The sequence below is a fragment of the Chiloscyllium plagiosum genome, unplaced genomic scaffold (genome assembly GCF_037043375.1).
Source record: "Chiloscyllium plagiosum isolate Xiang-an unplaced genomic scaffold, Cpla_swu_hap1 HiC_scaffold_7, whole genome shotgun sequence".
In the NCBI taxonomy this organism is placed as follows: domain Eukaryota; kingdom Metazoa; phylum Chordata; class Chondrichthyes; order Orectolobiformes; family Hemiscylliidae; genus Chiloscyllium; species Chiloscyllium plagiosum.
In genome coordinates, this window is record NW_028270145.1 from 98678913 (window position 1) to 98699892 (window position 20980).

The window sequence follows — 20980 nt, forward strand, 5'->3', positions numbered from 1 at the left end:
TGCTGCCTGACCTGCTGTGCTTTTCCAGCACCACTCTAATTCAGATCCAAGTGGTATTACTGCCAGACTATTCACCTAGCAGAAGGGGTGGCTGGACCCAAAACGCTAACTCTGATTTCTCTCCACGGATGCTTCCAGACCAGTTGAGCTTTGCCAGCAAATTCTGTTTTTGTTTATGGTTTTCAGCATCTGCAGTTCTAATAAAGTAGGAAAATCACTACAGCGTGGAAACAGGCTATTCGGCCAACAAGTCTACGCCAACCCTCCGAAGTAATCTACCCAGACCCATCCCCCCTACCCTATTACTCTACATTTACCCTGACTAATGTACCTAACCTCCACATTCTATGTGATATGGGCAATTTAGAATGGCCAGTTCACCTAACCTGCACATCTTTAGATTGTGGGAGGAAACCAGAGTACCTAGAGGAAACCAACACAGATACGGGAAAATGTACAAATTCTACACAGTCGCCTGAGGGTGGATTCGAGCCCAGGTCTATGGCAATGTAAGGCAGTAGTGCTATCCACTGAGCCACCATGCCGGTCTTCTTTTGGTTATTAATACTGAATATTGTCCAGGTCATGATGAATCAGTTGCAATCTAATGAAGAAGTTTCTTGGACTTTCAAATCTACAGAGAACAATCCATAGGGCCTCACAAATTACTAAATTAAATGCTTTGTCAGATGGACGAATGCAGTTCCTAGTAGTTTTCTTGACATGGTTTTTGTTGCCAGACAAGAACAATGTCAGAGATTGGTCTGAAAGGTCTAAGGCCAAGCTGTGTCTCTGGCAATATTTTCTCAGCCATTTGATTTAGGTGGATTCAGCAGAATGTGTATCAGTATTTCCCCTGCTATCAACAACAGGGGAAAACCGTGAAAGTTTCCACATTATGATCTATCTGTCTTGAAGATAATTACAATTTCTGATGTTGGATTGGCTTGGAGAGTTCTTTACCTCCAAAACCCATAGGCTGAGTACATGGTTTGTTAATGTGAGGAAGGGTGCACCAGCTTTGAAGTGCTTAGCTGGAATACCACCAGGGCTACAGATTTTGTTATTTTTCATCCACTCGATTGATGGGAGAGCTGGAACAAGCAGTGGTGTTCCCCTCGTGAATGCTGGGGAAAGCTGAGAATGCATGAGCTTCCAATTTGGATTTGCTTTTAAGAGGTTGTTGGAAATATTATATTCAGAGTTCACAGATGACATTGTCTGTTCAGCAGGCATCAGTCCCCTTCACAAATGAACTGATATATGCATCACTTAGATTGTTGACTGGTTTCAATCAGTCAATAATCAGGCATTCCTGATGAAGGGCTTTTGCCCAAAACATCGATTTTCCTGCTCCTGAGATGCTGCCTGATCTGCTGTGATTTTCCAGCACCACTCTAATCTTGACTCTGATCTCCAGCATCTGAAGTCCTCACTTTCGCCGAGTTGATTTTAACCTTACTGCAAATCCTCTTGCAATGATGCCTACCTAGAAGACGTTCTCCTCCTCTCTCTACAAATACCTCAGTGAGTCTCTCTCTCACTGCAACCCCCAGGTCATCTCCTCTGCCCTGAAGCTCTTCAACCATGTCCTGAAACAGATTCGCTACCACAGTCACATCTGCTTCCTCAGTGCTTGCCTCCGCAACCAACTAATCCCACTACATTCAGACCAGCACAGTTTGGATCCGAACAAGACAACTAGTACAGACTACAAATTCAAAACCACCAGCAATGGTTCTCCTTCAGGATCCTCCACTCCACACTCGCAGCCATGCGCCGCCACCTAACCTCTCTACAGTCAGCTATGCCTCAACTGAGGGCCTCACTTTTTCAGACTACAAAGGACGCCTTCTGTACGACATCCAAAGAAGAATTCATACTCTCAACAAACAGTATTTCTACACCGTCTCAAACATCAAAAATTGTAAGTACAACAAACTTTTATATACCCACCTCCATAACCAGCACTCCTCAAACATTCCAGAAGCTTCCCCAGGCCTCCGGAACTGCTTGGCCTCCATTAACCACAGCAATCAATGACATCACTTCTGCCCCCATCACGGCCACTTCCACCCCTAACGATTTCACGTGCACCACACATGACATCACTTCAGCCCCTCACATCATCGCTGACATCACATATTCCGCGACTTCCACCCCCCCCCACTGCTGTCGTCGCTACCACTTCCGCCCCCACTAACGCCACTCACCTGCATACTGCCGACATGCCCTCCCCCCACGGATCCCACTGTCACCATTCCCGACCCTCAGAACCCTGAGGGCAACATCACCCCTGCTAATAACTCCACCCCCATTCCCCCACCTCCACCCCCATTCCCCCACCACCACTCCAGTTACAGACTCCGCCCCCACTCCCAGCTCCACACCTATACCAGGTCCTAGCTCCCAGCCCTGCCAAGTTTTCATCATCCCACCAGACCTCCTCCTCACTGAGGACGAACGATCATTCCTCAGCAAAGGCCTTACCTTCATCCCCCACGCATCAACGAATTTAATATGTGTCATGACGTCGAACACTTCTTCCGCCGCTTCCGTCTCCGCCTCCGAGCTTACTTTTTCAATCAGGACAGTCGTCCACCTTCCAAGGATCCCTTCACCCGCCTCCAACGCACTGCATCTACCTGGACACCCCGTGCTGACCTATTACCTGCCCTCGATCTCTTCATTTCCAACTGCCGCTGAGACATTAACCACCTCAACCTGTCTACCTCCCTCCCCAACGCCAACCTCTCACCCTCACAAAGTGCAGCCTTCCACTCCCTCTGCTCCAATCCCAACCTCACCATCAAACCAGCGGATAAAGGGGGTGCAGTGGTAGTTTGGCGCACTGACCTCTACACCGCTGAAGCCAGTCGCCAACTCAAAGACACCTCCTCCTACCGCCCCCTCGATCATGACCTCACCCCCCCCATTACCAAACCATCATCTCCCAGACCAAAAACAACCTTATCACCTCAGGCAATATCCCACCCAAGGTTTCCAACCTCATAGTTCGGGAACCCCACTCCGCCCAATTCTACCTCCTTCCCAAGATCCACAAGCCTGACCACCCTGGCCAACCCATTGTCTCAGCTTGCTCCTGCCTCACCAAACTCATCTCCACCTTCATTCCTGATGAAGGACTTTTGCCTGAAACAACCATTTTCCTGCTCCTTGGATTTCCAGCACTACTGTAATCTTGACATTGGTTTCGATCAAGTCTATGTGATAGCCCTATGTTACTTAAAAGCTACCTCATGGTAGTTTACCTTACCAAAGACAACAACCCTCAGCTAAGAGTATTGAATATAGCCTAGATAGCAACTTCTTTAATCTCATTCAACTCCGTACCAAAACTTAACTGACTGTGATAAAAAGAAATCTTGCAACATGTGGAAGACTTGCTCTGCACCAGACTTGCAACAACACTCAATCTTTTAAATTCAATGTGCAAGAGACTCAGCCTGACTTTGAATATTGCCAGAACAAAATTTATGTGTGGGCCTAGATCAGGTCAGTTAAATATTCCTCCTTCCATGTATATTGAAAAGAATCTCTGGAATATGTTCAGCACTTCCCATATCTTGACAGCCACCATTGATGAGGAAGTCCAACATTAGATCAGCTGCACCATGTCAGCCTTAGAAATAGGGTGTACAGAGCAGTTTTTGTCACAACACTCCTCTACTGCAGCAGGCCTACGCAATGTATCAGTAACACATAAGAGGTCTAGAAAAATAGCCCACGCATTACCTCTATCACTTTCTCAAGATTATATAGGAGAAACAAACAACAAAAGCTCGTTTCCTTCTTGTAATCAGCTACAATTGCATTCAAGCACAGCAGCAAAGTCAATGGACTGGACATGGCACTTGCATGGCTGAAAATTGTCCCCTCAAGCAGGCCCTATTTTTTCAACTTTTAAATGATCAATGTTTCAAGGACGACAAAGACCCTCTGAAGGTCTCCTTGAAGCAAGGCAGCAATGGCATTAAAGATTGAGAACAGTTTGTTACCAGTCATTCAAATGGTGATAACTTATCCATAAAACTACATCATGCTTTGATCAAACTGTCTTAATGAGACCAAGTGGCAGCAGAGAAGGAATGAAAATAAAGTAAATCCTGCATTCGGGATCCTACTGCCTTTTATGGGATGTGCTCAATGACCTGCCAATTGGGACTCTGCCTGCTTGGTCACTTGAAGACCCACTTGCAATCCTGAGTAGATGTCATCCTTGAATTGAAGGACAGCTGACAACTCGGTAGCTTTCTTTGTGATATTTAAATTATCCACGTACAAGTCAATCACTAGGCCAAGATGGCAGTGAAACAGAATGCATCCAAGGTTACTAAGGCAGTGAGAGGGACGTTGCAGAGGCACGGCTAGTAATTTTCCAGTCTTCCTTATACTCAGTCATAGTGGCAGAGGACTGGAGAATTGCTAGTATATTACCCTTGTTGAAAAAAAATGTAAAGATAAGCCCTGCAACTAAAGGCCAATCAGTTTAATGACGTTGACGGGAAAGTTTCTTGTAACACTAATCTGGGAGAAAATTAATAAGTCACTTGGACAAATTTGGGTCAATGAAAGAAAACCAGTGTCGAATTATTAGGGTATTCTTCAGTCATTTGATGAGATATCAGACATTTGTTCAGGGTAATGCTATTGGCAGAATGTACATGGACTGTCAAAATGTGCCACATCACAGATTTGTGAGCAAAATTATTACTCATGAAATACAAACAATAACAAAATTAATACAATAACAAAAGCAATTCATACGTTAATGCAAAATTGATAAATGATAAAAGAGTGAAAAGTAGTTAATGGATGCTTCTTGGACTGGGAAGTTTGTAATAACACTCCCTAGGGCTTGATATTAAGACCTCTGCTTACGTGTATTTACAAATATATAAAGATCTATATTTTGGCACGATTTATAACATTTACAAATGACGCAAACCCTGAAAGTTTTGAACTCCAAAAAGACATCGGTGAAATGGGTTGACAGGTTGAAAATGTAATTGATTTATTTTAATAGAAAGTATGAGGAATGAATTATTAACTAGATAATACAGTTTTAAAGGGGACCTGGCAGTATTTATACAAAAATCTTTGAAAGTGGGTGTTGTTTCTTAATGTCAAAACAGAAATGTATCAGTAACTGGGATGAGTAGTTCACTATTTATTCATGAAGATTGTGGCACATGTACAATCTTGAGAGCTCTTGAGAACATCATATTTGGATAACTACAAACTGCAGACTGATAATCCTGCAGTATCTTGCATTATTTCCTATATGGTGATGTATATAAATCATAGCCATATATTGTTATTGATGTGTTTGTGTTCAGTAGTCAGAAACCAGTACTCACCTTCCAAGATTTGTATACACACCCTTAGGTCTCTCCATTGCTCCATCTTCTTTAAAACTCTGCCATCTAGTTCATAATGCCTCCCCTTCAACTTTCTACAAAAATGAATAATTTCACACTTACAACAGTGGCTGAAAATGTTAAGAAAGTTGTTTTGCAAAATAAAGAGAGATTTTAATTAATATGTTGAATATTATAATAAATTTGCAGAACGGTGGCTCAGTGGTTAGCACTGCTGCCTCATATTGCCAGGTACCCGGGTTCAGTCCCACCATCGGGTGACTGTGTGGAGTTTGCACATTTTCCCTGTGTCTGCATGGGTTCCTTCAGGTGCTCCAGTTTCCTCCCACAGACCGAAGATGTGCAGGTTAGGTAGATTGGCCATGCCAAATTGCCCATAGTCTCCAGGGATGTGAGTTAGACATCATAAATGCAGGGTTACAAGGATGGAGTAGGTGTGGGGGACTCGATGGGCCAAATGCCCAGCTTCTACACTGTAGGGATTTTATGATTCTAAATCATGCTAAACCTTTATAAAACAGTGGTTAAGACATAGCTGGAGTATTGTGTTCAGTTCTTTTGAAGTGTCGTTCTGAGTGTGCAAGTGCCAGTGCTCACCCTTTGATGTATTTCATTCTCCAGAGTTAACAGAGACTCCTTTAAATGGATATGTAGTCACACTGTTTGATCAAGAATCTCGTTCCTAATGGTTTTTTGATCTTAACAGATCAGTGGAAATGGCAGTCACTCACTTGGATGACTCACTCTGACGTTTGTTCACTGTGAAACAAGTCTAGTTTTATGTTTTTAAATAGATTCAACAATGTATCCAAACACCCCATGTCTAACTTTTTCCTGATATTGACAATCTTGAGGCCATAGTTTCCTGAAGCTTGCAAGAAGCTGTAACCATTTGTCATTTGAGGGAATTGACATTAAAAGTGCTGAATAAATGTAGTTTAGTTTAACTACCATCACATTGTGAAATGGAAGTAGTGTACTTTTAACATATTTGTTAAATTTCCTTTTAACCTGTTAGCTGAGGGAACCTTCCTACTACTGTTTCAAATTTTAGTGAGCTAAATAAATACAAAAAAGGAATTAGTTTACTCTAAAATATATGCAGAAGTATTTTATGCTCTTCCCATGTGGACTTTGGTGAGGAGTGTGTTTAATTGGTGGGATGATGATTTAGCCTATGGTAGGAAGGCCCATATATGGCCTTCTTACTGTACTGCTCATTGAGACCCTTTTGGGCAATTAGTCTCCAAATAAGGACCTCTTTCACTGCCACTGGTATTAACTCAGTGGCAGTCAGGCCTTTTGCTCCTTCTGGTTGCTATGCAAGGTGCGTGACATGACCTTTGCAGACTCTTTGTTGTCTCAGTGGCAGGCGGGTCCCTCATCCAAAAGCATTCGTCACGAGATTGGGGAACACATCAGGAATGGAAGAGGCCTCACAAAGTCATCATCCTGCCTTTATTGCCGATATACCGACATTCCCCCGCCCAGTGATTACAACCCCACAAAACCAGATCTACCACCACATTTCTGGCCTGGGTCACTTCTTGATCCTGACTTCCAGAGGTTTGATTCTGAAAACAGCTACTGAAGTAGCCCCACAGAGGTCAGTATCCTGGAGACCAAGTCATCCTTTATTTAAATGTGGACAGTCTTTAATACTGATCCACCTTTCTCAGAGCCAGCTCTCAGAGTGAACAGAATGTCCAGTATTCCTGTTTATATTTTTTGTATTTTTTTTATTAAACAGTCCAAAATGCACTAAAACAATAAACAGAAAGCAGCAGTTCACAAAAAAACACCATTATATATAGGGGAATGAGCAGCAAAACCAAACCCCACCATTCATTCGACCAATTTTCAGGGGGATGAGGACAAACCTCAAGTTCAACACTCCTATTTTTTCTTCCACTAAGGCCTGTATCCCACTACTAAGTTACTCTTTATTTACATGTGCAGAATCTTTGACATTGAAACACTCCTGTTTATATCTGTCAGCCAGGGCTCTCTGGACCAAATTAACAGCCCCAATCAAGGAACTCATATTCTGTAAGGTCCACCTGGCGAACCTCATTATAATCACTACATCCCTGCCCTTCTGAGTCCAAGGAGGTGTGCTGGTTCTTTAAAAACCGAAAGAACTGCAGATGCCGTAAATCAGAACAAAAAACAGAAGTTGCTGGAAGAGCTCAGCAGGTGTGTCAGCATCTATGAAGAGAAATCTGGTGACCCTTCCTCAGAACTGATGGTAGCTAGGAAACTGAGAGTTTACATGCACAAGATTGGGGGGGGTGTGCGGGAAGACGTAAATGATAGAGCCCAAAACAGGGAGAAGAACAGTTGGACAGACAAAGAAGTCGATAGCAATTTGGCTGGGACAGTGTATAGCTGTTATTGGAGACTGACAATAGGTAGTGTGTAATGGCAGACAATGTGATAACAAGGCCTGGTATGTATGATAGAGGGTTTGGATATGGGGGAGTTCAGGCCCTAAAATTATTTAACTTGATATTGAGTCCAGAGGGTTGCGGGGGTGCCTAAGCAGAAAATGAAGTGCTGTTCTTCCAGCTTGCGCTGAGCTTCGCTGTAGTACTGCAGCTAGCCTGAAACAGATGTTGGCCAGGGAACTGGGTAGTGTGCTAAAGTGGCAGGCAACTGGAAGCTCAGGGTCTTTTTTTCCAGGCAGATTGTAGATGCTCTCTGAAGCAGTCAGTCAATCTACCTTTCATTTCTGCAATGTAGGGATGACCACATTTTTAGCAGGAAATGCAATAGACTAGTTTGTGAGAGGTGCAGGTAAAGCACTGCTTCACCTGGAAGATACGTTGGGGTCCGTGGATACTGAGGAGAGACAAGATAAATGTGCAGGTGTGACACCTTCAGCAATTGCAGGGAAAGGTGCCATGGGGCTGAGGGAAGATGTTGAGAATGAAGGAATAATGATCCCGGTGTCCCAAAGGGAACGGTCCCTACAGAAGGCATACAAAGAAGGGGAGGGGAATATGTGTCTGGTGGTGGCATCTCACAGGTGGTGGCAGAAGTGGTGGCTGATGATCTTCTGAATGTATATGGTGTTGGGATGGTAAGTAAGGACAAGGAGAACCCTATCACTTGCTGGAGGGAAAAGAGAGGGTGAGGGCAGGAGTGCAGGAGATGGGTTGGACCCTGTTGACAATTGTGCTGGGGAATCCTCGTTTGATGGAAATTTCAGAGACTCCCTTGTTGAAGTTGGCATCTTTGGAACAGAAGTAATGGAAACGGAGGAATTAGGAGAATGGAATGGAGTCTTTACAGGAAAAGGTGCGAGGATGTATAGTCCAGGTAGCTGTGGGAGTCAGTGGGTTTATTAAAGGCCAGTCTATCCCCAGAAATGGGAAGAGAGATGTCAAGGAAAGGAAGGAAGGAGTCAATGATAAGACCAGGTGCAAGTGAGGGTGAAGTGGAATTTGGAAACAAAGTCAATGAACTTTTCCAATTCCAGCCAAGAGAAGGAAGCTGCACCAATGATATCAGCGAGATAAGGGGGAAATAGTTGTGGGTGGGGACCGGAATAGGATTAGAGCAAGGAATATTCCATGTACCCTACGGAGAAGGCATAATTTGAGCCCGTGCGAGTACCCATAGCCACCCCTCTGACCTAAAGAAAATGAGAGGAGTTGAAAGAGAAGTTGTTGAGGGTGAGGACGAGCTCAGCCAAGTGAAGGAGGATGGTCGTGGTGAGGATGGTTCAGGCCTTTGGTCCAGGAAGATGCGGAGAGCCTTGAGACCATTCTGGTGGGCGATGAATGTGTAAAGGGATTACACGTTCATGGTAAAGGGGAGGTGGCTGGAGACTGAAAACTGGAATTTCCCAAACTCGTGTAAAGCATCAGAGGAATCACAGATGTATGTGGGCAGGGACTGGACCGGGGAGAAAAGACTGAGCCAAGGTAGGAGGAGATGAATTCTATGGAGCAGGAGCAGGCTGAAACAATGGGTCTGCTCTTGTAGATTTTCGGAAAAAGGTAGAAGCGAGCTTTGCAGGGCTGGGGGACTGTCAGGTTGGAGGCAGTGGGGAGGAGATTGCCAGATGAAATGAGGTCAGTAACTGAATTTGATACAATGGCCTGATGTTCCATGGTGGGGTCGTGGTCCAGGGGAAGATAGAAGGAGGTATTCGAGAGCTGGCGCTCAGCCTCTGCAATGTAGAGGTCAGTATGCCAGAGTTAAAAATCACACAACACCAGGTTATAGTCCAACAGGTTTATTTGGAAACACTAGCTTTCGGACCAGTGCTTCTTCATCAGGTAGCTGTGGAGCAGGACTACAAGACAGACACAGAAAAGGTGGCTCAGTGGTTAGCACTGCTACCTTACAGTGCTAAGCACCCGGATTCGATTCCAACCTCAGGCAACTATGTGGAGTTTGTACATTCTCCCCATGTGTGCGTGAATTTCCTCCTACAATCCAAAAGATGTACAGGTTAGGTGAATTGGCCATGCTAAATTGCCCAGAGTATTCAGGGATGTGTAGGATAGGTACATCGGGGGTAAATGTAGGGTAGGGGAATGGGTTTGGGTGGGTTACTCTTTGGAGGGTTGATGTGGACTTGTTGGACCGAAGAGGTTGTTTCCACACTATAGGGATTCTATAAAAACATTAGTGTCGTACAATTGAAATGATATATTGAATAATCACTGTAATCTTTTGCTATAAATTCTGTGTCTTGTGGTCCTGCTCCACAGCTACCTGATGAAGGAGCAGCGCTCTGAAAACTAACGCTTCCAAAGAAACCTATTGGACTATAACCTGGTCTCGTGTGACTTTTAACTTTGTCCACCCCAGTTCAACACCGGCTCCTCCACATCAAGGCTATAGCAGCAGCACCCTTATCAGTAGCTTAATAACAAAGTCGGGGTTGGATCTAGGCACACAGAGTGCAGTCACTTTGGAGGGAGATAGGTTGGATTGGGTGAAAGGGGGAAAAAAATTGAGATGACCGATGTCATGTCGATAGTTCTCAATGAACAGTTCAAGTGTAAGTAAAAGGCCAGAGGGAGGAGTCCAAGTGGAGGGAGCATATTGGAATTGGGCAAAGGGGTCTGTGGGATGGGGAGAGGACTCTTGTCCAAAGAAATGGGCACGGAGGTGAAGACAACAGAAGAAGAGTTTAATGTCATGTTGTACCCGAAATTTATTAAGGTGGGGAAGCGGAGGAATAAAGCTGAGACCATTGCTGAGTACAAAACGGAGAGCAGCAGGTTAGGTGGGATGGTGAATTACCAAGGGGAGGAGGAAAGGGAGTCAGAGGGAAGTACGGTTCCAGAAGGCCATGGGTATTTCTGAGTTGTTCCACCTTGTAGCCTTGATTCCTGAAAGCAAAAGAAAAAGTTTCTTGTTAGCACAGTGAATAAGCCAGAGGATGAAGTGGAACTGCAGAGTGGTGCAGCCATGAGCCAGTATGTTGTGGTGCTGTTGGAGTAAAAGGTCTAGAGTGTGCACATGACGCTGCATGGCACTGAGTGTGGATCTGAAAATGTGTTGCTGGAAAAGCACAGCAGGTCAGACAGCATCCAAGGAGCAGGAGAATCGACGTTTCGGGCATGAGCCCTTCTTCAGGACTGAGTGTGGATCTCAGGATACAGAGAATGCAGCTGTCCGTGGAAGGTTAAACATTTCAGAGATACTTGTGTTCCTGGATCATGTGGATTCAAAGTACAAGGGATGAAACTTCAGTTGGAATCCATTATGGAGTGAATCTGAGCCAGAGGCAGTCACTGAGAAATGTAATGTGGGTGTGGAAATGAGTTTTAGCAAATATCTGGTCAAACATCAGGAGTGACAGTGAAATTTATGGCAATGGACAAGAGAAAAGATTGGAACGGAAATCCTGTTCACAGACTGGGTGACCGTTTCGCAGAACAGCTATGTTCTGCCCGCAGAAAAGACGCTGAGCTTCCAGTTGCCTGCCACTTTAACACACTACCCTGTTCCCTGGCCAACATCTATGTCTCAGGCTAGCTGCAGTGCTGTAGCGAAGCTCAGCACAAGCTAGAAGAACAACACCTCATTTTCCGCTTGGGGATTCTGCAGCCCTATGGACTCAATATCGAGGGCCTAACTCCTCCATGTCCAAGCCCCCTACCACACACCCCAGGCCTTGTTATCACATAGTCTGCCATTACACACTACCTATTGTTAGTCACGAACAGTCTTCATTAACAACCATTCACCCTCCCAGGCATATCAATATCATTCCTGAAGAAGGGCTCATGCCCGAAACGTCGATTCTCTGCTCCTTGGATGCTGCCTGACCTGCTGCGCCTTTCCAGCAACACATTTTCAGCTCATATCATTATCAGTACCTTTGTCCAACTGTTCTTCTCTCTGAGCTCTATTCCTACCTATCGTTTAGTCCTTACCAAACCGCTCCCCCACCCCCACCCCTGTTGTCCCCACCCTATCTTCTGCATATAAACTGACATTTTCCTAGCTATCAGCAGTTCTGAGGAAGAGTCACCAGATCTAAATGTTTCTCTTCACAGATGCTGCCAGTCCTGCTGAGCTTTTCCAGCAACTTGTGTGTTTGTAGGTTGGTTCTTTGATTTGTAGCTCTGTTTGGGATGTTTAAGCATTGGGTCAGGTCCCTCCAACTCTGCCTTTGATATAGGCTGCATGTAACACACAGTAGCTTGCCTCTTATACCTGGAGCATCTCCGAAGAAATTCATTCTCTTCTTCACGCAGCAAAGGCATCGAGGCAGCGACAAATGCCGTATCCATCTCAGAGTCTGAGGTATCTTCACTCAATATAGAGCTAGAACATACATGTTCTGGAACAGACAGAGAGAAAGTCAAGGAGTTGGACACGTTTTACTCCAGCAATGTTTCATATGGTTCATGTGCTTGTACCCTAACTTTATACGTCATTGGGCCTGACCTCGTGTCAACCATATTTTTTTATTGCCGATGAAGAGCTTATGCTCAAAACATCGGCTTTCCTGCTCCTCGGATGCTGCCTGACCGGCTGTACTTTTCCAGCACCACACTTTTTGACTCTTACTCATGCAAGGTCATCCCCTGGTCCTACACCAAACTTTGTCCCCTGAAGTAAACTGTCTCTCTTCCTTAGCAGAGTCTGGTATCCGAGAATGATGCTTCAGTTGCCGTTCACCCTCCTCCAACACCATTTCCCCCCCCAGGTCTGGGAAGACCAGATTTAGCCTGGGGTGAGTCTTTTCCCCAGTAGCGTCTTCTGCTGGAGCTATCCCTATAGTTACATGAGTCCTATAACCAAATTGGAACCAGGACAGTTTGGTATTTAGTAAAGCTGTAGGCTGTTTCTTTAAGCCTGTTTTCAAAGTTTGTGCTGCTCTTTCTGCCAGGCCATTGAGTTATGATTGGTATGGCGTCCTTATATGTCAAATACAATTCAACCTTTGGAAATACTGAAATGACATGCTTGTAAACAATGGCATGTTATCTGTGACCAACATGTCCAGGAGTCAGTGTACTGCAAAAGATGCATACACTTTTTGTCATCATCCCTGTGTTTGATGAATGAACTATATGCACGTCCAGCCCTTTTGAATGGCTGTCCACAATGGCTAAAAACATTGAGCTCATGAAAGGACCTGCATAGTCACCTTATAACTGAGTTCAGGATTTACCCAGCCATTCCCACAAATGTGGGGGAGCTGCTGGCGGTAATCTTTGGCCTTGTCAGCACTCTGGGCATTGCCCCACTAACACAACTATGTCTGTATCCAATCCTGGCCACCCGACATACTTTGTTGCCAACGTCTTCCTTTTAGAAACCCATGGATGACCCTGGTGGAGTTCAGCCAGTATCTGGCAATGATCTTTGTTCGGGACAATCACTCTTGATCCCCACAATGATATGCTGCCCTCTACTGTGTAGTCCTTTTCTCACATCACCCTAGTTTCGTTTGAACATTACTTTAAATCCATGCCCTCTCATTCTCATTTTTTCTTTCACAAGTGGGAAAAGTTTCTCCCTATCTAGCCCGCTTATGATTTTGAAAACCTTTACCAAATCTCCTCTTGCTCCTCTTTAGGGCAGCATGGTGGCTCAGTGGTTAGCACTGCTGCCTCACAGCACCAGGGACCTGAGTTTGATTCCAGCCTCGGGCGACTGTCTGTGTGGAGTTTGCACATTCTCCCCGTGTCTGTGTGGGTTTGCTCCGGTTTCCTCCCACAGTCCAAAGATGTGCAGGTCAGGTGAATTGGCCATGATTAATTGCCCATAGTGTCAGGTGGGCAATGAGTCTGGTTGGGTTACTCTTCGGAGGGTCAGTGTGGACTGGTTGGGCCAAATAGCCTGTTTCCACACTGTAGGGAATCTAATCATGCCCTTCTGTCCAAGGAGAACAGTTCCTTTTTCAAACTAACTGAAGTTTTGCATTCCTGCCACAATTCTTGTAAATCGCTCCTACATTCTCTCCAATGCATTCACCTCTTGCTCTTGTATGCCCCTGTTAATAAAGCTGAAAACACTGCTTCATTAACTGCTGTCTCTGCCTGTCCTTCGACCTGCAATACTCTGATTACACATACACATCCTATTTCCTCAGCTCCTGCAACCCCTTTAGAACCGTACCCCCTATTGTTTATTGTTTTTTGATGTTCTTCTGACCACAGTGCATGACCTGGCATATCACTGCATTGAATGTCATCTTTCACCTAACTGCCCACTCGACCATTTTGTCAATTGCGTTTTGGAGCTCCACACTGTCCTCACAATTTACAGTTCTTCAATGTTTAGTGTTGTATGAATTGGTTTAAAGGACGAAAAAGAGCAAGGGAGCAGTGAAGAGGTTTAAGGAGTGTGTTCCAGAGTTTAGGGCCTCAGCAGATAAACACGTCCAGCAGTTAAGAAGCAATGAAAATCAAGAATTTTCGAGCCCACATTCTGAGGATTTGGAGGTGCAGGTGTTGGATTGGGGTGGACAAGGTCAGAAGTCACACAACACCAAGTTACAGTCCAACAGGTTTGTTTGAAATCACAAACTTTCGGAGCACTGCTCCTTCATCAGATGAAGCCTTTGTCACCCGAAGCTTGTGACTATAACCTAGATTTGGATGAGCACAGGGGTCTAAGAGAGTTTAAGACCAGGAGAAATTACAAAGATTGGATAAGAGAAGATCATACAAAGGTTTGAAATCAAAGATTAGAATTTAAAATCAAGCTGTTGTTAGACCTGGATCCCATGCAGTTCAGTGCATGCCATTGTGGTAAGACAAATGGTGCTTGCTGTGAGTTAGAAAATAGGCAGTAATGTATCCATTTAAAAGGTGTGCCTTACAAAAATTAGAAATAATGTTTTTTTAAAAAAGCAAATAGTGAATGAGTTAACTTTTTTTATTATTTTGTGCCCTCAAAACAAGAACAAGGCTGACACTGTCCAAACTAGAAATGTTACCACCAGCAATTTCAGATATGAGGTAACTGCTGATGAATGAAGTGTATTGGAACTTACAAGTAATCTTCTTATAGTCATGCCCTTTGGACCAATAATTGGCATAGTAGCCACATTCAAATGTCTGCATTGTTGGTAAATTAATTTGCACAATTGTCCATTATTTGATATAACGTAATAATGTAAATCCCAGATGCTGCTGCTTGTAACGGCACCATCTACTGGCACAAAAAGCATATCACTACAAAAAAAGTGCCTGAGTTTCAGTTAATGTCTGCAAGCATCTAGAAGCAAACATGAATAAGAACTACAATTTGCCAGTAAATCTGAAAGATAAGTATCTTAGACTAGTTGAATTTTATCTTATTCCTTTTCTAACTGGTGTTTTAATGTTATTTTCCAATTTTCCATTACTCCACGCACCAGAAATGTGGATTCGAGTTGGTTAGCTCAGTTGGCTGGATTGCAATTTGTGATGCAGAGTGATGCCAGCACATCAGCAGAGATTACCATGAAGGACTCTGCTTCCTCAACTTCTCCCCTTGCTTGAGGTATGGTGACCCTCAGGTTAAACCACCACCAGTCATCTCTCTCTCTAATGAGAGAGCCGCTGTTTGGTCATAGAGCATAGAGTCATAGAGACGTACAGCATGGAAACAGACCCTTCAGTCCAATCCGTCCATGCCGACCAGATATCCCAATCCAATCTAGTCCCACATGCCAGCACCTAGCCCATATCCCTCCAAACCCTTCCTATTCATATACCCATCCAAATGCCTCTTAAATGTTGCATTTGTACCAGCCTCCACCGCTTTCTCTGGCAGCTCATTCCATACACGTACCACCCTCTGTGTGAATAAGTTGCCCCATAGGTCTCTCTTATATCTTTTCCCTCTCACTCTAAACTCATGCCCTCTAGTTCTGGACTCCCCAACCCCAGGGAAAAGTCTTTGCCTCTTTCATACCCCTCATAATTTTGTTAACTTCTAGGTCACTCCTCAGCCTCCGATGCTCCAGGGAAAACAGCCCCAAACTGTTCAGCCTCTCCCTATAGCTCAAATCCTCCAACCCTGGCAACGTCCTTGTAAATCTTTTCTGAACCCTTTCAAGTTTTCTGTTAGGACTATGGCACCTTTTACAGTTTGAAGGGAGTGGAGATGAAAATTTTTCATTGCTCACATGTGACCTACGGCTGTAATTTTCAGCAACCTCCTCAACCATGAAAGGCAGCATAGCCAAGACTGATTGGCCCTTTACATATTTTCTGTAGCAATCATTAACAATCACCAGTCCCAAAACAAGCACTAAAGTTGGTGATGAGACAATGCACTGTATGTGGAAACATCAATGTCCATGACCAAAAGTGGCTTGGCAGCACCCAAACAAACAGAGCTGGTCCAGTTCTAAAGGACATAGCTACTCAACTGGGTTTTCAGAAGATGGTGAGGGAACCAACAAGTGAGAAAAACATACTTGATCTCATCCTCACCAATCTGCCTGCTGCAGATGCACCTGTTCAGGGTGCTATCAGTAGTGGGATTGACCACTGCAATTTTCTTGACTCCCTAACACCTGCCCACCATTTACAAAGCACAAGTCAGAAGTGTAATGGAAAACTTGCAGCAACATGGGACCACAGCCACCTGCAAGTTCTGTAAGCTATTAACCACCCTTAACTGGAAATATGTCACCATTCCAGCAGTGCTAGTAGTTCAAAATCCTGAAGCTCCCTGTCTGACTGCATTGTGTGTGTAACCACACCAAATGCATGCAACTGTTCGATAAGGCAACTCACCATTGCCTTCTCAAGTAGTGTGGGATGAGTAATAAATGCTGGCTTAACTATTGATCCACATCCCATGAATAAATCGACAATCCTTCAAATTCCAGTTCATGGAATGCATTGAATACAATACATTCATAACAAGTTGTCTTTTAAAATTTCTGCAGTCCATATGCTTGTGTTAATGTGTAGTGCAAGCATCAAGCTATCAAACATGATAGCCAATTTGGTGACATTTTAAGACTAACGTTGAGGAAAATACCAAAATTACGAAATACATTCAATTCTTAACTTTTTTTTTTACGCTTTCCTCAGTTTGAAACACATCTATTTCCAAAACATGAACACCACTACCAATAACCACAGTAACTGATGTCATTGGATGTATCATCTTGGGAATTCGTCTTTATTATTGTTTTTATCTAACAGCTGGATTTGTTCTTGTTATGATATATGTTTTATATATTAACTCAGGAATGAGTATTCAGAAACGAAGTGACATAATTTGAAGATGTGCAAAAGTATATTTGCGCACCCAAGTTTCATGTCATTGGTGACTGACATTACAGAAGTTATCTGTACATGCACAGATAGCTCACAATGGCTACCTAGAATGAACGTACTCTCACAGTGTTGCTGGGGAAAGAGTTTCAAGATTTTGACCAAACAACATTGAAAGTGTGCCAAAATATACCCAGGATTATGATCTGGAGGGAGCTTGGAGATTCCCTTGGGCTGGCAGCTCACATCGTTATAGGTAGTACAGGTCACGAGTTTAGGAAATACCATCGAAGAAGGCTTGCTGAGTTCCTATGGTACTCCTTATAGAAGGCAGATGCCGCTGACACCAGTACCAATGATGAAGGGCATTAATGTTCAAAGTGTGAATGCAGCACATAGTCAAGTAGGCTGCTTTCTCTTGGGTTGTCTCAAATATCATGAGAGTTTCTCAACTGTATATCATTCCTGAACAACAGGATGAGCCTCAATGCTGCAGGAATCTAAAAACCCTCACTTTGACATGATTTTTCTAGCAATGCATTGACTATCCTAACTTTTTTCTCCACTTGTTTGAATGTATGGCTATGGGATTAATACATAGATTAGAACCTTGCTAGATCTAATCCTTAACCAAGAATTTAATTCATCGAAATCCTGTTGCGAAACCTCAAATATTCTATCTTTCCCATAATAAGCACAACTTCTGCTGCTTACTCTCCCGTCCCAAAGACTGTAATTGCAATGCTAACGTATTGTAAAGAATGCAACATGTGGTGAAATATTTCTGCACTCTGATAAGGTGTTGCATAATGTATTTTTTAACAGAGGAAATTGCTTCAAGAATGCTATGGAAACACAAAAACTAACTTTTTTCAGGAACTCAAGATACACAATTCATCTGAATGAATGAGATCTTCAGTTCTTTTAAGAAGGAAAATACTTACATTTGTACAGCACTTCTCAAAACTGCTGGATTTTCTCACGCTTTTTTGATACACCTCGCACACTCAAGATGCGCGAACAACAATGAGATACATGAAAAGCTGTTGAGATTGTTTGAGAGATTGAAAATGGCCAGGAAACCAGGGAATCTGCACCCTTCTTGAAAATAGCACTTTCGGATCTTTGCCCAGAAAGACAGATGTCAGATCAAATCTTAATTTGATGCTTCATTTGAAAGGCAGGTTATGACACTGATATTCTTTACATCCCTTTCAAAATGAAGAATGCTACATAGGGTAGGAATTTAATATGATGAGTACTTTCTCTCAGCTATCATCTAATCATGGCACTGACACTACTTGGAAATATGGACATTATGTTGGCATGAGTGCATCGCAAAAATCTCACAGTAATCGAGCCATGTATCTCTTGGAAAACAACCAGTGGCCATTTAAAAGACCATATGGCATTGTGATTGTACTGTAAGACACTATGTAATGATTTAGATTCCTGGTGTCTTTTCATTTACAGGCAGGAAAGTGACCAGTCAGACTTGCTTGAAAGAATTATGTAAATGAATCTTTTGGCTGTTGCTGTGGCCCAAATAATTACAGATGGATGATCAGCAGTGTTTCCATGAATAACATTGGGATACTTCAGGCCCTATCTTGCGGGTGCTGTGGTTATAATAAACAAGGTTCACATATGGAGTGTAGACTGTCACATTAACTACTACGTCTTTAATATTATGTGGTCTGCCAACAAATGGCTGGAGTTTTTGGAAGGTGATTTACTATGTATGCTCATACCAAAAATAAATATTTTAGACCAGATTGTTAGGACAAAAAGCATGAGATCAACCATTACATGCAACTAGGAGAAAGTGAGGAATGCAGATGCTGGAGATCAGAGTCAAAAAAAGTGGCACAGGAAAAGCCCTCAGGTCAGGTAGCATCCGAGGAGCAAGAGAATATCCTGATGAAGGGCTTATGCCCAAACCATTGATTCTCCTGCTCCTCAGACTCTGCCTGAACTGTTGTGCTTTTCCAGTGCCACACGTTTCAATGTTTACATGCGTAATATTTTCAGAGTGTCGACCTGAATGCTTGATTTGAGCCCAAGAGTAATCCAGAAAGATAGTAATGAACTGGAGTAATTACCAGTGAATAAGTAATCATCTAATCATTTTAATAATTTAAAAATATAAAACAAAGCTTTAATATATAAATGCTTTAGTTATTTATTTAAGAATAGTTGTTTTCAATTGTACTAATGCAATAATATAAAATCATTAATATCTCCACATTTTGATTATGCAATTTTCAACTTTGATCCCTGAAAAACTGGGGTGAATGTTTACATGAGTGATATGAAAAATTACTTGGTTGGGCTAAAACATTATGGGTTTGACCTTTTAAATATCAAAATTTACACAAGTATATATGGTAATAAACTTAATTTGGAAGACAGCGACGAAGCACCAAAACCTCTAAACAACTTGTATCCACTAAAAGTTACTTAGAAGAGTTCTGAATGATGTTACAAATGTGTTTCCTCTGAAAAATAGCAGAGATTGTACATTCACTGTTAATGTACTTCATCAACTTCAAGGAGACCATGAATAAACAAATTTTACAACTGGGAAACACTTGAATTTACACTGTTAGGTTGAATGCAATAAAGTCCTGCATCATGATTCGAAGTGTCAGTCTTTGCAGATGGAAGCTGAACAATTAATTCTCAGTCATAAATGCTGAACCTCAGGGAAACATGTTCCATTCGTATTTAATGCTGTAATTGAGCACCTCTTGTATAAATGTAAGTCTTTATCCAAGATTATTAGAATCAGGTAGCAGTAATGATGCCAAAATCTTAACGCGGTCTGCTAATGACATAATTAATTTGAGAACAGCACACAGCAATCCCAAGTACTGGCTCATTTTCAACCATTAAATGGAGAGGATATGAAATAACACCACAGAGGCCGATATCCCATCACCAAGTCACCAATTATTTATTTATGCCTCATACTTGACACTGGTCCAGCTTCCTCAGAGTCAGCTCTCAGGGTGAACAGAACCTTTGACACTCCTGCTTATAACTGTCAGCCAGGGGTCCCTGATTGGACCAGATTAACAGCCCCAGTTAGGGAACTCATTCTGTGAGGTCCACCTGGCTGACTTCATTACAATCACTAGAAGAAAGTGAGGACTGCAAATGCTGGAGGATCAGAGTCAAAACGTGCGTTGCTGGAAAAAGAACAGAGGGTAAGGCAGCATCCGAGGAACAGGAGAGTCAATGTTTCAGGCTTATATGAAGGGCTTATATGGGGCGTCAACTCTCCTGCTCCTCGGATGCTGCCTGATCTGCTGCACTTTTTCCAGGCCATACTCATTACAACCACTACATTCCTCCCCCTCTGAGTCTGAGAACAAAGGCAGGGGTTTTCTTTGTAAGTTACCTTGGGGCTTTTTAGCACCCGATCAGATTCCTCCAACTCTGTCTCTGACATGGATGACATGTAATGCACAGTAGCTCGCCTCTTACACCCCAAATGCCTTGGAAGAAATGCATTTTCTACTTCAAGCGGCAAAGGCTTCGAGCAAGCGACATCAGCTGTGTCAGTCTCAGCTTCTGAGGTTATCTTTAATACTTGATGAAGAGGGAAAAACATGGGTTCCAGATCAGTCAGAAAGGCAGTCAAGGAGCCAGGCACTTTTTGCTCCTGCACCATTTGCAAGTTTGCAGTTTTCATATGGTCCATGTGCTTGTTCAAAACCATCACACCTACCTGACCTATATACGTCACTGGACCTGACTTCGCATCAACCATGTCTATTACCCATGCAGAGGCATTTCTATGGTTCCTCCACTAAATTTGGACCCTTGATATAAACCATCTCTCTCACTTAGTAGAGTCTTGTGTCGAGCATT